Source organism: Zingiber officinale, chromosome 6B, assembly GCF_018446385.1.
Source record: "Zingiber officinale cultivar Zhangliang chromosome 6B, Zo_v1.1, whole genome shotgun sequence".
Classification (NCBI taxonomy): Eukaryota; Viridiplantae; Streptophyta; class Magnoliopsida; order Zingiberales; family Zingiberaceae; genus Zingiber; species Zingiber officinale.
Window position 1 is genome coordinate 44,765,671 of NC_055996.1, and position 17,789 is coordinate 44,783,459.

Below are 17,789 nucleotides of genomic sequence, written 5' to 3' on the forward strand. Positions count from 1 at the left end.
CTCTTCTAGTTCTAAAATAAGTCCAGTGGACAAAGATAAGGAATATGTTCCTATAGCGACAACAACAACTCTTGCACCATTGTTTACTCGTATATCCACTTTGCCCTTTGTCAAAGATCTACTATTTATTAGCTCCCGCACATTAGTACAAATATGAGATGCACACCTGGTATCTAATAACCATGAAGAAGAAATGGATAGATTGACTTTTATAACATTTATAACTGAGGTAGAAGTCTCACTTCTCTTCCTTTTCACTTCCTTTAGGTACAACTTGCAGTTTCACTTCCAGTGTCTATTTTCACCACAGTGGAAGCAGGTTCCTTCCTTAGCAACTCCACCTTTGGATTTCAATGCTTGATTCTTGTCTTTACCCTTGGCTTGGGTCTTACTCTTATCTTTGGGCTTCCATTTGCCTTTTCCCTTTGGTACCAGCAAAATGGTATTAGGCTTTGCCTTTTTAAGATTGAGTTTAACAATTCTCAATATGTTCAACATCTCAGGCAATGACTTGTCAATTTTATTCATGTTATAGTCACTACAACAAAAACTACAAACGACAACACCCCTACGACAACGGTTTTAAGAGAAAGCGTTGTGTATTTGCTCAAAGACAATGGTTTTTGCCAAAACTGTTGTCTTTGAACTCCCCATTAAATATAAAAGACAACGGTTTTAGCAAAACTGTTGTCATTGAGCGACTTTTTTTTTAAAACGACAACACTTTTTACAACGGTTTTATAAACCGTTGTCTTTATCCGCGTTTTTAGCGGCTATGACAACAGTTTTGAAAAAACCGTTGTAATTGAATTTGGTCATTTCCCCCCTTCGCTGTTTTCCTTTCCCTCGCTGTTTTCTTTTCGGCGCCGTGTTTTCGCGTTCCCAAACCTAAGCCATTTATCTTTCCCTCTCCTCATACGACGTTGTGCTCCTTCTCGTTTCCTGGTGAGCGGCGGCGTTCTCCAATGGGCTGCCGAAGATCCAGACGCACGGGAGGGAGAAACCAGAGAACGGGATCTGCCACGACGACAGCGCGCCGCTGGTGAAGGCGAAGACCATCGACGAACTGCACTCCCTGCAGAAGAAGAGGTCGGCGCCGACCACCCCCATCAAGGACAGCGCGCAGCAGGGCAATGCTGCCTTCGCCACCATCTCAGAGGAGGAGCGCCAGAAGCTCCAGCTCCAATCCATCAGGTCAATATTTAATCTCCAAACAAACATCTCTTTCTCAATAATAAAAAAGGGGGAAACATCCAGATTTCATTCGGCGTCTTCTCGCCGCCTCCCTCGTCCTTTTAAGGTCGCCTCCTGTCGCCTTGTCATCGGTCTGGGAAGGGCAGCAGCCGAAGACGGCAGCGCGGTTTGTGTGGAGTTTCGCAGGGGAGCGGCGGAGGAAGCTTCTTCCAGATTGGTTGGCGCTTCGATGGTGATCACTTTAGGTTCCGCTTCCCCGATTCCATGTCATGATTATGTTTCCGAGAGATTTTTGCATTTACTCTTGTTTTCTACTAGGAGAAAAAGAACGATTTTGCCGTTGATCTTCTTTGGTGGTTAGATAATGCCATTTGGTATCGTTTCTTCACTGAATATTTTCTTCCTCTGTCCTTTTTTTTTATTTTTGTTTGAGGAGCTTCTTCTTTTAGGGGATGACACAGTGATGTCGATGTTTCAGATATTTTTGGCTATATATTATTTTTCTTGTGTTCTTTATTTGTTAAGCACTGATCATAACTAGTGCCGAATCTTTTCTCGCATTATATTGCCTTTGTTTTCTGTTAACTACATATCTTCATTCCAGAAAGACAGGAAATATATATGGATAAATGGATTATCTGAAGCACTTATAATTTGCATTGATATTGCAAAATTCACTATTCACCGAAGTTGGTAATTGTTTTCTATTGAATTTGATATCAGTCCCACTTTAATAATTTGGAAATCTTTCTTACTTTGGTTAAAAGCCTTCTTTCATTTATCAAAGAAGTGATTTGCTAACACTTATCCTTCATAGTTATTTGAAGTTTGATCTATTAACACCTCAACTCTTTGGATAAGGTACACATGCACATCAAGTGTTTGATGTAATTCCTCACAGATCCTAATATGCCATCTGAATGATACAAGGCATTTGTGAATGACCAATTCCTCAACTGGGATCCCGAGCATCGAATCAAAGTTCAAATTGTCTCTGCAAGGGCCTATCATTCCCTGTTCATGCACAACATGTAAGTGAAAAATACTACTAATAAGAATGCTAAAGATGCTCTTCAATTCTACAGTTCGACAATTATCCAGATAAGTCATCTTTGCGTTGGTTCTGTTGATCTCTAGTAGTGAATCATAGTTGTGTTAGTAGCAGGCTGGATCATACATATGCATATATTAGTGTTAGTGAGCTAACTAGCTCCTCTTTCTCTCCTTAATGTCAAGGGAAAACATGTAAACTAGAAGAAGAAAAACTCTCTTTTGCATGAAATAATTGGAAGGATCGCAGGTGCATCCGTCCTACGCCTGAAGAATTGGAGGATTTCAGTACTCCGAACTTCACAATTTACAATGCTGGCCAGTTTCCATGTAATCGATACACACATTACATGACTTCAGGGCGGCAGTTCGGTCGGGAGGCATGCCGTCTACTCATTCCTCTGTCAAAAGCGTTTCTTTTTTTTTAGGCCGCCGCTTCTCTATTTTCCCCTTATTTTGCAATTTGTGAGGTTGAACTATGGAATTTTAATCAATTATGTTTGGATTTTTCTAGGTCGTTACTGCTGTGGCTACTTTGCTTAGGCTGGAGAGGTAGGCATGTAAAATTGTTTGATGAAATTCCCCAGTGTGTAGTTATTGTTATTCCCTTCAAGGTCTTGTAATTGAAGTGTACTAACTTAACTGTGTAGGGGATTCTCTGACTCCATCTTTGGCATGTCAGTTGTATTTGCTACTCTAGTTATTGTACGATGCTCAGGTAAACTAGTTTTCTTTTTTGGTTTATGTTCTATAGTCCTTGTGTATGCCATGATGGTAATTTGCAATTAGACTCTATTCATGTGAGTTGACTTTGTATGAATCTGGAAAATGTTTTTTCTTGGGAACTGTGTTAGCCATATTTATCATCGAGGAATATAGTTGAATACTATTGCTTGAGAGTTAGAATTGGTTTGAGTGAAGCAACTGATAATCCTACAAACTTCTAATGGTTTAGTCTGTCATTGCCATGGGCTAGAACAATTTAATTAGTTTGTTTGCCATATCCATCTCCTGCGCTTCTAGAAGAAAGATTGTATGATGAACACAATTTATAGCAGATCTTGTGAAAACAATGAGTTTAAAGTCATTTCTTTCTCAACCGACTTGTAGACAAAGAAAATTGGTCTTGTTTGGTTAGTGAAAGTTGTCAGATCGTTGTCGGAAGAACTGGTGTAATGCCCCAAATTTCCTCAATTAGAGTCCTAAAAGTAATTTAAAAATATTTAAAAATGCTATAGAAATATTCTAGGGATTTTTAGAAATTTTTAGAGTATTTTTATGTAATTTTTGGAGGTCGTTTGGTATTTTTACTAAACGAAGGAAGTTTCGACAAAAAAATATCCAAGCCGAGAATTGAACCCACGACCTTTGACTCGGTCAAAACCTGGCTGACCAGGTGGGCAAATAGATTTTTCTATTTAGAAAAGGTAGCGAATTTATTTAAGAAAGTTAACAGAATATTGGATTATAAAAGTGATAAGTTGATCTTGGATTTGTTTGTTTAGAAAAGGTAGCGAATTTATTTAAGATAATTAACAGAATATAATAAAAGGAATAAGTTGATGTTGGATTTGTTTGTTTAGAAAAAAGTAGCGAATTTATTTAAGATAATTAACAGAAATATTAAGTTATAAAAAGGGATAAGTTAATGCTCTGTTTTCCCATGACTTAAACCATTCTCTCCTTCTCTTCTGCGTACGATGGCGGAGCTCGGGCAGAAAATGAAAGGGAATTAGGGCATCATCTCCGGCGGCCGGCCAAGGTCCTAGAAGCCCTTTTTGTTCGGTTGTGAGTCCAAGAAGCAAGGTAAGTTGCTACTCACCTGCAGTAAGATAGCTCCGACGTTTAATCCTTGATTTTCTCCTTGTTCCTGAAGCTTTGCATGAGTTTCCTTGCTTTCTCTGTTTTCGGATCATTTGAGCCTTGCAAGTTTCGGAATTTTTGCTGCCAATCGATGAACCTGTAATGGTATGGATTATTGAGCAACTTTTCTTTATGCTATGCGTAGTTGGAAGAATTAGATTGTGTAGATTCATTGGGTGCATGTTTTAGTACATCACGGTATTAATTTTTGTGATAACAGCAGCAATTTTCCTTATGCTTTGCTTAGTAAGGATTAATTTAGAATGGGTAAGTGCTTCTCACCTGCAGTAGGAGTAGTTTCGGACCTTTGTTCTTCTTGAATTCGAAGCATAAGAAGTGCTTATAGTGAAGATTTTTAATTAAGCCTATAGTGCAGATTTTAATTAAGTTTATAATGCAAATTTTTATGTAGAGCTTATATTGCAGATTTTAATTAAGCGCTTATAGTGCAGATTTTTAATTAAGCCTATAGTGCAGATTTTAATTAAGCTTATAATGCAGATTTTTATGTAGAGCTTATATTGCAGATTTTAATTAAGCTCATAGTGCAGATTTTAATTAAGCCTATAGTGCATATTTTAATTAAGCTTATAGTGAAGATTTTTAATTAAGCTTATAGTGTAGATTTTTGTTAAGCTTTGCATGCAGATTTATGTTATGCTTTGTATACAGATTTTTGTTTCAGCATTTCAGTGTTAGAATTTGTTTAAACATTTCAGTTTTGTAAGAGACATTCTTTTATAAGAAAAGTATAAGAAAGATAAAGAAAAGTATAAGAAAGATGAAGAGAAGAAAGAAAAAGGTCAAGGCCTTAAGTAGATCCCAAAGTCAAGACTTTAGAGATTTTGGCACATAAGGTGCTAAAGAAAATGTCGAGGCATTATATAGAAGTATTAAAAGATAACAAGTATTTTACTTTTATCAGTGGCATTGTGCTGGACTCTCTGTCCTTGGGCTGGGCTCCCATAGTCATCCCTAGGTTTAGATAACCTAGTAGTAACGGCTCGGCTGACGGTCGACGACCAAATGGGCCGCCAAATGGGCCACCGAATGGGTCGGGTCGTTACAAAAGTAAAAGCACAGTTGCCGGGCCCAAGAAGAAGTTGATTATTATTTTGAAGTATTATAAGTATAAGTTTTTGAACGAGCAAAACGAGTTTTACATAAACATAATGTATTAAAGATTAAGTTAGAACAAATGAAATAAGTTTCATATAGTTCTAAAATCAGTGTGTTTAGTTCTTTATTCTACCATGTTTATCTAGTGGATGAGTAGTTTTCATGTTTACCTATTAGATGAGTAGCATGATTAGCTATTAGAATTACATGAGTAGATTCCTTAGCTTTTCTTCGCTATTAGTTTGACATGAGCAGTTATGTTTATGCTTTATTTGTTTTTAGAGCATATAGTTTCTAGTTCATTTCGTATACATGCACATTCATGATTTTGTAAGTTAGATAGCACTTACTAAGCAAATTTTGCTTATAGACTGCACTTCCTCTTACTGCAGATAAAGGAAAAGAAAAGTTATAGCAAGGAAGGCGACAAGGTGGCGCGGATGGTGTGTGATGCCAGGACTATGGAAGCCTTGGGACTTAGTTTAAGAATTTATTAAGATTGTCATTTATTAAGAATGTATTAGATGAGTCATTTAGTCTTCCGCTGTTAGTTAATTGTATGTTTATTTTGTTTCCGCTATTCATTACTTGCATGATTTGATTTCATTAAACTGTGTGGTGATGTTATTCCTTTTGTGTGTTTGATATGTGTTCCAGCCGTGTGTGACTGTGTATATTATGTTATGTATGTCAGTTTAAGGTCACCGGTACAGGGGAGATTTTGTCGAAAGTTTTCGGTAGGGTTTCCATGTGGTTTATAATCACACCGGTTAAGTAGAGTTAGTAGTTAAGTAACGGTCACTCTTAGAGAATAGTAGTAGTAAGAAGGGTGGTCGTTACAACTGGCATGAACACTCTTACTAACCAGACTGGCGAAGTTACAAGGTGATCTTACACTTCTATTCCATCTTGTTGTTGATGATAAATGTTAAAGTGCTCTATTTTGAGAAAAATTTATGCTTGACTTAGACTTCTTTATTTCTTCTTCTAACTCTTGACATTTTGTATGGCCAATAAGTCATTTGCAAGGGATGTTCAATCGAACTATCAGATTATTAGAAGCATGTATCGAGCCAATGTAAGTCCATTTGCATTGTCTAAATATCATTTTATTTCTCATTCAGCCACAATATTTTATTATCATTTTTTTTTATGCCAGATATGTATTTGACGGTCAATCTCCAGAGCTGAAGAAACAAGAACTTGCCAAAAAGCTAGTCTTTACAGTTTTGTCATTGTTCCCCTCCTTTTTTTTTTTTGCAAGATAATGATAATATTTAAGCTTATTTTATTCTTTAGATATTCAAAGAGGGAAGATGCAACTAACGATCTTAACACAACAATTGAGGTTATTGCTTGTGCATAACAAGTACTTTTATTGGGACACTTTAGTGTGCTAGAATTTCTTTTGCTGTCTTAGTTGCTTACATTTGCTATTTACCAACTGGTGATCTGGAGGGAATTGAAAAGTATAGAAAAAGGACTGTCAAGGTAATATTTGATATTGCTATTTTATTGGAAATTACCATGAGGATCTTATTGAATATGATGCAATCAGCATGAAGTCAGCATGCTGATTGTCTGTTTTCTTCATATGTAATATAGAGTTTCTTTAAATATATTTTGAACTTTCAAAAGTGATAAGGTAAAATGAGGATCTTATTGATTATGATGTAATCAACATGAAGTTAGCATGCAATGCGCAGCTCTTTGCAAAAGTGACAAGGTAAAATGATGCAATGTAACACAATCTATTTTATTTTTTTAACTTTAATATCCTAAACGTATTTGTTTGTTATCAATCTCTAGGTGTTTGCGGTTGCCTCAGAAGACATGGATACCTTAACTTTTGGGGCACTGAGGTTTCTCCGTCATTTAATGGATCCTAGTTCCAAAAAAATCTTTGTGATGGAATTATTCTGCTTATTGCTAATTGAATTACTGTATTTATCCTCATCCTTATTTTTCAGGTTCTTGAAGAGCTAAGACTCACTATGGATCAGTTCATTGATTTGTGTATTCTCTCTGATGTGATTATTGTGATAGCATTAAAGGTAAACTTTCTTATGAGATATTGTACATTCAACAAGTTTAACATACAAGGCTAGTACTCTACTGCTTATTGTTTACGAAATTTGATAACTAATGTTCATTTAAATCTCTAGTATGATAATGCTTGTGTAGTTGAATATGGTGCCATTGCTGCAACTGTTCCATGTCTATGTTACTTAGACTTGATATAGTGTTCAACATGAGTATGATCGCAATCTCTGGCATGACTATTTTTACAAATTGTACATGTGTTCAATAGGATTAGTGATTGTTCACTCTTAGTGTCACTATAGACATTTTTCCAGGAACAAAGCATATATCAAATTCCTTGTCTGTTTTCAACATTTGTCTAGACAAGTTCTTGTCATTTTGTCAATCCTGCCTATAACTCAGCAAGTCCGCATCCTAAATAGACATTTGAATAGATGATTTGTTTCTTTTATCCTGGAATTGCTTGTATTGCATAAGTTTGTATTGCATAAGTTAGATTCTAAGACTATAAGTTGGTTATATTGCTTGTATTTTATGTAGATTTATATGAATAAATCTAAATCAGAATTCTGGAATTCTGGAATTGAGTGTCGTCATGGAATTGCTTTATATTAGAGCTATGTGAAATCCTGAAATTTCTTGTATTGCATAAGTTTGTATTGCAGAAGTTTTATTTCTTAGACTATAAGCTGGTTATATTGCTTGTATTTTATGTAGATTTATATGAATAAATCTAAATCTGGAATTGATAAGTTTTGTTTAATTTTCCTCTTGCAGGTACGTAACTCGGCCAATTCGTGAGGCTTGAGATTTTTTATGCAAGGAGTGAGCTTTGTTAGGATGTAGCTTGCCTTGCTAATTTGTAAATTAAAAGTCATATGGAGAACAACAAATGGAAAACATGTGATTTAATGTATATGGAGAACAGTAATGGAAAACATGTGTATTTTGATGAGTAACAACTCATTTTGTATATTTTTGTAATATATGTGGCAACAAGATGAATTATATATGGATGCTTATTTTAGATTTAATCTAGTAAATATTTAGTTTTGTATTGGTGGTTTGCTTATATTAAAATAAGATTAGTTGTTTGGTATTAATGAACATTAAAGACAACAGTTTAAAATGTTGTAAAAACTAGGTAAATCACAACGGAATTTTTTTGTAAAAAGTGATAAAAGACAACGGTTTTATCCGTTGTAAAATATATTAAAACTGCTGTAAAAAAATAAAACGAGTCAAATATTATCTACCACAACAGTTTATATCTGTTGTAAAAAAAGTCTACCACAACGGTTTATTTCTGTTGTTGAAATTATCTACCACAACGGTTTTAAAACGTTGTCGTATTCTTCGTAGCCAAATTTTGAGCATATAAACAACAACGGATAAAAACCGTTGTCAAATGTCTACAAAGACAATGGTTTCAAAACCGTTGTCGTAGGGCAATACAACACCCTCAGTTACAACGGTTTTTTGACCCTACGACAACGGATAATATCCGTTGTTGTTTGCAGTTTTTGTTGTAGTGAGTTCATGACAAATTGACTGTAGCTTTCAGGCAATGACTACAGAATAAGGTCAGTGGAAATCCCAATCTTTGTACATTCTCCACATACTCGATCATTTTGTGCACATAAGGCCCTACGGGACTTCCTTCTTACATCTTGCATTGAAATAGAGTCTTAGAAATCTCAAATCTCTCATGTCTTGCTTATCCTTGATATAGTTGTCTAAGATGTTCAACCATATCATAACCACCCATGTTCTCGTGTTGCTTCTTAAGCTCAAAGTTCATGGTGACAAGTATAAGACATGATACATCTAATGCATCATCTTGGTACTTTTTATAAGCATCCTTATCGGCTCTAGTGGCAATAGTGGGGGGTGCCTCAGGAATGAGTTACTCTAGGACGTACAATTTTCTTTCTTACTTGAGAACTATCCTCAGGTTTCTGAACCAGTCAGTCCTTATCAAGGACAGATCGCAGAGAGAGAGAGAGAGTATTCGACGTATTTGAGGACATAGTGATCTATAATAATAAAATACAGAAATAAGTATCATATTTAGATCATTTAAGTCTTTAATTAAATGATTATTCCATTGAATTGTGAAGCTTTGGTAGGAGCAAGTCATGGATGTGGTTTTACCAACACTACTAGCTCTAAATCCAATCGCGATGACATTCATATGGGACAAGATCCATATTATATCTCATCTTGAGTTAGCTTTGAGTAATCGCCTAAGACTTAGTATAACATAGGTAGGCAATGTTTACCAATTACATCATATATAATTCTTGTATCATTGGGTGAACAAGACTATTTGTTCATTTGCCCATCTTATGAAATTCATATTATAACTCATCTTGAGTTAGCTTTAGCTCTAATTGAGGTAACCTAATTAAGTCATACCCAAAGTTTAGTAGTCGGACATCACAATTATCCTGTTGTACTCTACTAAGATAAATTAAGTCACTTTGTTTTAGAAAAATCTGACTACCACTATAAGAAAAAAGCTAATAGACAACGCTTTTAAAGCATTGTCTTTGTGCCTGAAAAAACGTTGTTAAAGGCACTGTTGTTAAAAGTATGCTCAACGACAACGCTTTTAAAGCGTTGTCATTTGTAGCAAAGACAACGCTTTAAAAGCGTTGTCGGTTTATGCAAAGACAACGTTTTGCAACGCTTTTAAAGCTTTGTTTTTGGTAGAAAAGACAACGCTTTTGCAACACTTTAAAAGCGTAGTCATGTTTTGCAAAGACAACACTATTACAACGCTTTAAAAGCATTGTTATTTTTTTTTACAAATACAACACTTTTTGCAACGCTTTAAAAGTATTGTCGTTTTAAAGAAAAAAATAAAAAAAAATTATTTAAAAATCATTATTTTTATATTTACGAAACTATTATTTTTCTTTTACCATGTCTAGATTCAAATTTTACATATAATCAACTCAGCTAATAATTTCAAACTCATACCAAAATAATAGAAATCTGATGTTGAAGTAATATTAGTATTTAATTACATGAGAAGCTAGTAAATATCAAAATTAACACTAATTCTATTTCAAAGTAGATAGTGATATTCACATATAAAACAAAAGAGCACAAAAAATCTGTTTTGAACAACTACAATCTGTTTAGCCAACAATCTGTTTACTTCTACTGAATACTGAAGAAGTAGCTATTGAATACTGAATACTGAAGAAGTAGCCAACAATCTGTTTACTCAAAATAGTATAGTAATTACTACCACAATACTGAAATTACTGAATCCAGACGCTTAGAATATGAGCAATTTCTCATCAATTACTGAATCCAGACGCTCCTTAGTGTACTGATCTTGACTGTCATGTATCCACCTACAAAAGTAGAAATAATATGTTTCAAGTCCATACATGAGCATTACTGATGGCTCTCAAAAGAAACAAAACAATCATTGGAGACGAATGAATGAATACTCACATTAACCAATATTATACAAGGTTAAGAAATAAACATACCAATGACCTTACAGAAATTGTCCTGTTCTAGAAACAACTCAAAAGCCACATTCAAAACAGAAATGCCAAAAAGGTGAACAACCCATATAAGAAACTTTCGAATATAAATGGAGGTACTCAGAGAATACCCACTGGTATTGATCAACATTAGAGTTGTGAAGGTTACAACATTGCTATGGCGACTTCATAGCAAACAATAAAAAGTTGCATAAAGAACCAAACACCAAATTTTACCATCAAACATTAGTAAAAGTTTTAGACATTTCAAATCAAAATAAACGAGTTCAAAATGTGAAACTTTGCTAGCGAATCAACTATAATATGATAAACTATGGTTTGTAGTACTCAGTATAACATCCATTTCTCAGTTTTTGTCTTATGTTGCATCTGTGTTTCTTATTTCATATTTACATGAAGTATATATCTTGTAATACAAGCAAATATCCTGAAGTTCAATAATACAGATCTATAGTAAGCTTCTACGCCTACAACCAATGAAGTTCTATAAGAACTTCTTATAAGACATCAGTTGAGGTTTGTGCTATTTGCATTCCTTTCTAATTTATTTGTATGGAGTCATTAGAAAAGCCAAAATGAAGGGTAGAAACTCAATATAGCCCGAAATTCATATTTCTGGTACTTATGCAAACAAACATATATAGAGCAGACTTTTTATTTCCCAAATTGTGTGCACAAATGATTTCATTTGTAACAATCAAACCATCAATTAGTCCACTTACTAGATTCTCCATAATTTAACAGAATGAAGTGTTTACATTTTTAATACTGCCATGATAGAGAATAGACATATATATCGTAGCTAAGAACATATGCATTATATCCCTTCATGTATACCATATTATTATTATTGACGTGACAATATGATTCATCTAAACTCTCCAAGTTATTGCAATAACAGAAGAATTGAGCAAGCGGACTATCATATGGCTACAACTGATATAAAAAATTTAGCAAACAATTGTCAAAATTAGAAGCTCAGGGAGCACATCTCAGTATTTCTCCATTCTAAAATGCATTCAGTTTATATAATTCAGTTAATGACCAAGAAGACTCTTTATCACAGATTAAACTGAGAATAACAAACAAGGGTAGATTGCATCTCATAGTTGAAAATGGATTCTAAAGAAGCAAAAAGTTTCTTCTTGCTAAAGATAATGAACTTAATTACATAAACTTAGCTAAAACAAGGTAATGAACTTACATAAACTTGAACGCACCTACTCATAAATATGATCTTGTATACATTCTGCCAACTCCGATCGCACCTCATCAATTTCTTCTCAAGAATACTCTGCTTGTGTGAACTGTGAACATTAATGAGGAAAAAAAATCAACATTGACTTTGCATATTTTAAATAGTTTATTTTAAATAATTTGAGACATAAGTAAGTAAACATTATTATAGATCGTAGTGAATCTCTTTCGATAATTTCAACTTCTTCAACAATTTGTCTCATAAATCGCATCACATAGTAACCACATTGTTTGACATCTTGTTGTCGAGGAGCCTATGGAAATTAGAGACATATTATTAATGATAAACATACACATTAAAATATATGTTATATGTAATTACACATACATTTACTATTACCCACATAGCCTTTTTTCTACCTTTTCTTCCCTTATTTGAATTAAACAATCTTAAGGCCCTTCATACGTTAATGATTTTTTTATATATGAGTTTTGTATTAACATAAATGCTTAATAAAAAAGAAATATGAACTCACATTTTCACTATATATTTCCAATCCTCATCATGAATGCGGTGCCTTAGAGAATCCAACAAATAAATAACTTAATTGTAAGGGTCAACAACAGTGAGAATTCAATGGAAACTATGCAACAAACACATAATTAGTGTATATAATTCAATAAATTCTCAAAAGACAACAATTGAAAGTGATGTTTTAATTCTTACTTACCCGATATTACATGGCACCAATACAAGTTGATCTACAGATGCACCACTTAGCCTGCTTGCCAAATGACTTGCCCTTTGGTTTAGCCTTTCAAGCTTACCTTTTTTGTCATGTGCAGTGTTTGCCATATATGGGATTTTATGTGGATTCACAAATCTGAATTTCTCTTTCTTGTTATCTTTCAGCAGTTTTTTATAAAGATGTCTGCCATTGCAAACATAATAAAACGAAGAGGTAGATTGAAAAATGAAAGTTATTCACAAAATGGATGATTATCATAGATTACAGTAAACCTGTTAAAATTATATTTAAATTGCTAAATCTAAACACTTACCATATGTAGCCAACTACACAATTGCCTGAAAGGGGCTCCAAATGATACAAAGGAATGATGTCCTCAAGGTGCAGAACAAGTTCATAATCATCATCAAACACGTCATAATCTAAACTCATTGATATATATTTGCCATCATCTAAAGCACGCTTACTATAACAATATAACATATGTAATGCTCTTGGGGCACTTGTTGACAAAGTATGTTTCTTTTTTGGTTGTTCAAGCTTCTTCCTTCGAGGCTTCTAATAATTTCAAATCATGACAGTTAGATAAGATGATTAATAAAACAAGTGACAATTTAATTTGAAATAAAATCTAACAAATACCTCATCTTAGTTCACTATCAAGTGTTTTGGCCAAGCCACATGGGTTCCTACAGCATCACCAATTACTTCAAATTCACTTGGAATTGGATATAGCAAAGGTGCTGATTTTTCTACTGCTTCATCAATGGAGACTCGCATGCAATTATTGGGAAATGGAACACCATGAAGCATTTTATCAGATTCATTGCCACAAACAATTGTACCATGTGCAACAATATTTGTGCTAGATTTCAATGTCAATGCAACTGGTTTTCCCTAAAATGTAAAAGTTACAGGTCACAAAATCTATAGGTCACAATTAATGCAACTAGTGTTATACTTGCAAAGCATCAGCTTGACACAAAATTTGTAGGTCATCATCATCGTTCTTCATGTCATCTTCAATCATGGGTTGCAACTTTACTGAGCAACTACCTTTGTCATCAATCCAATTATCGCACATGGTACCCTTTTTATACACCATTACTTTAAGGTTTTGTAAACGTGCATCTTCTAAAATTTTCTTCCTCGCCTCCATCAGCTCCCTTTTATGCTCAGTGATTACATCAGCATGCTTCCATGTTCTACCAGAATTGAAATATATTTTTGGAGTGATATGACCTCCAATACCCCTCACACGGCCATTATATTCTTCAGTGTCAAGTGCTTTGGTAAGTATATCCTCTTTGGTTCCTTCAATTATCAGCTTACCCTCCCTCTTTCGTTGAATGTAACCATCCTGTTAGGCACATTAAAAAGCATTATTACTAAAAGAGTTATCAGTTCAATAAAAATGGTACTTTTACATATTGTTATTTTGCTTACAATCTGTTGGATTTTTTTTATCAAATCCTCTCCTTCAAAGCCACCTTCTTTGGTGACTCGTCTTTTCTTCCACATAATAACTCTATTAATGCCATCATTATCACATAATTCAGTCGCCTACAACAAGAAAATTCCAATAACAGTTAAATGAATAAAATTAGTCATTAAATGAAACAAACTCCCAGGAATTGGTCATCAAATTACAGCACTACAACAATCAAGATTGTGATCAGGATTAGAGCCAACTGAAGCAGCACATCTCGCAGAGGCACAATCATTAAATGAAATGGGAAATCAGGGAAAAGCTTTAAGGCATGTGTATCACTAACTGCCAACAACTTGCAGCAACAAGCCAGCCCGCCGCATACTCAGTTTCAGACTCAGGTGTTGAGTATGCGGTACCAAAGGTGGTTTGCTCCTGCATAGAACTTACGTCTACTGTATAGAACTTACGTCTTAGCAACCACATTGATAGTGAAATGCCACCAAATAGTAGGGAATATGGGAAAATAGCAAGACACAATCAGTGATCCCACTAGCACGGTGAAAATTCAAATAATTTTATGTGAATAAATTGGAGGGTTCATAAGTAAATATGCTAAAAAAAAACTTACTATTTCTTCCGCAAATCGTGCATATCCTTTACGTGAAAGCCGATGAGGATACATGTGTTGTTTTCTTCTTTCTTTTTGTTGATCACTTAGTTTCTAGTTAGTGAGGATACATGAGGGTACATGTGTTGTTAAACTTGAATATAAATAAGCTAGTTTTAAAAGATTAAATTACAAATCTTACCATGAAGTCTTCAGACATGTGACTAATCACAAACGACCTCCAAGTATCTCTTGTAATACCATAGCCAATAGGTGGCTCATCCAACTCCTCGGGTTTATCAAGTTTACTTAAAATGAACGTCTTAGTGAGATAACTTTTGTATTGACGCCACTTATTGTTTGTTGATTTCAAACAACCATTCTTCCACTTTAGGTCAACATTGTACATCAACTGTAAATCACAAAAATGGAAATATGTTAAAAAAAAATTAAGACAAACAGTAAATATATTATAATAATTGATAAAACATGCTAATTTACTTACATTGACTGATTCCTAGATCAGTTCTTTAACATCACTTGGAATATATTTCCAAGTCTTGTAACTAATTTGAACCTTTTCTTGAGCCAGCACACCAATATAACTTCGCATTTCAATAGCTGCTTCTCCTATTGGCTGTCCAAGTTTATTGAATGCAACATCCTTTCTAACTCCTTGAATCCTTTGCTTAGCTAGCTTATCTAGGTGTGTACGACCTCTAGACATTCTTGTGGTTTGGGTGTTTGTAGAATCCAACTCTGTGTTACCATCCCAACTCTCGGTAGTGGCTGGAGTTTCAATTTTTTTCCTTACCCTTACCTTTTTTTACATGCTTTCTAGAGGCTTCCATGGAGTCCACACCTTCTGCTGATCACAACAACATGATAAAAATAATCATAGAAAAAAGTAAATAGACAACAGATACAAGAAAAGAACTTCCTAGATGTTTTGTGTGGTGTTGTTCACAAAACTAGGCTACTGTGAAACTAGGACTGGTTGCCATAGTGATGTTTTCCACTGCCAGACTTGTATCTCTTTTCAATTCCAGTGGATGAGCATGATCAAAACCTAATGTAGCATGTTCTTAAAGAACTTCCTAGATGGCTTCTTAATAAAGATTATAACTTGAATCATGAATTTATAGATGGATCTCTTTTCTAACAATTCACACTGCAGGAACAAGTGATTCGCCATTCATTTATAAATAGCACTATACCCATCCATTTGAGATAACTTTGAGAACCGAGAATTGATAAAATAATCATAGAAAAAAGTAAATAGACAAAAGTGATAAAAACTAACCGCAACATGAGAAACAAAACATATCAATATTGTCCACAAACATATCATTCTTCAAAGGTAAATAACATATCAATTTAAATTGTTTATAAACTCATCTTGAAAAGTAAAAAGTTCAACAGTTAAATATTGTCGACCTAATTCCCATCACAGTCATCCCGAATGCATGGTGGTTCATTATCATCTTCTCCGTCAACATCCATTGGTGGTAACCCTATGCTAAAACATTGATAGTGGATTGCAGTTTTTTCAAACTCTGTACCATTTATGTATTCAAAGTACTCTCTACTTGGAGTTGCAAGTACAACACTCCATAAAGGATCTTCAGGATCTTCGATGTAAAATACTTGCTTTGCTTGACTAGCCAAGATAAAAGAGTCAGATTTGAATCCAATTCGATTGAGGTTTACCAATGTGAAACCAAGATCATCAACTTTAATACCATTATTATTCTCCACCCAATTACATTTGAACATTGGAATTTGAAATTTGGTGTAATCAACTACCCATATTTCTTCTATAACTCCATAAAAACTCATATCTGACACAATAGGTTTTTTATCTTTTGCGCTAGCAATTTGCATTGTATTTGAGACTAAGCTGACTCCAGATTTTTGTACAACTCGTATATCATCACACTCTTTTGTAGCATAAGTAACCCCATCAATCAAATAACTAGAGTACTTTAAGATTTGCTTGTTAGGTCCGCGCGCTATCTATTTCAATCTTTCTGATACTTGATGAGTGGAAGGGTCTACACGTGCAACCTATATTTTTTATGTGATAAATTGTTAATTATGCGTAAATATGATAATGAATGTATGTCAATACGTAATACTAAAGGAACTTACACGATCATGTAACCAAGTAGCAAACATTCGGTTATGCTCATCTTGTAACCACTTCTTGGACTTAGCCCTTTGACGAAATCTTGCATTCAAATATGCCATGTGTTCCCTAATAAAATTATTAGGAATAAATAAACCAATAGAATGTAAGCTAACCAAATGAAAGTATTAATAAGTTGGAGAAATTACCCGATATAGAAATCAATCTCCGCATCATTTGCCAATACGTAACGATGTGCTTGCTGCAACTCATCGTGACTAGTGGAGTGCACCACAGCACCCGATAATGGCTTAGTAAGTTCTATTTGTCGATGACTTAATGGGATCCCAATTGTGTGCACACTACAAAGATAATCTGAGCAAAATTCAACAGCCTCTTCAGCAATATAACATTCAGCTATACACCCTTCAGGCTGATTGCGGTTTTGCACATAACCTTTCAAAATCTTCATGTATCTTTCAAATGGGTACATATACCTATACCAAACTAGTCCACATAATTTCACCTCTCGTACAAGATGAACAGTTAGATGAATCATTATATCAAAAAATGATGGGGGAAAATACTTTTCAAGTAAACATAATATCGTCACAATCTCTCTTTGCATATCATCCAATTTTGAGACATCTATCACTTTATTGCATAACCCATTGAAGAAGAAACACAAGCGAGTGTTAGTGTGTCTGACATGTTTGGGCAAGACACCACGGATAGCCACTGGAAGCAATTGTTGCATTAAAGTGTGGTAGTCATGTGACTTAAGGCCAATAAGTTTCAAATCTTTCATCGACACAAGATTTTTAAAATTGGATGAGTAACATGTCAGAAGTTGTATTCCAAACAAAGATTTCAAAATCTT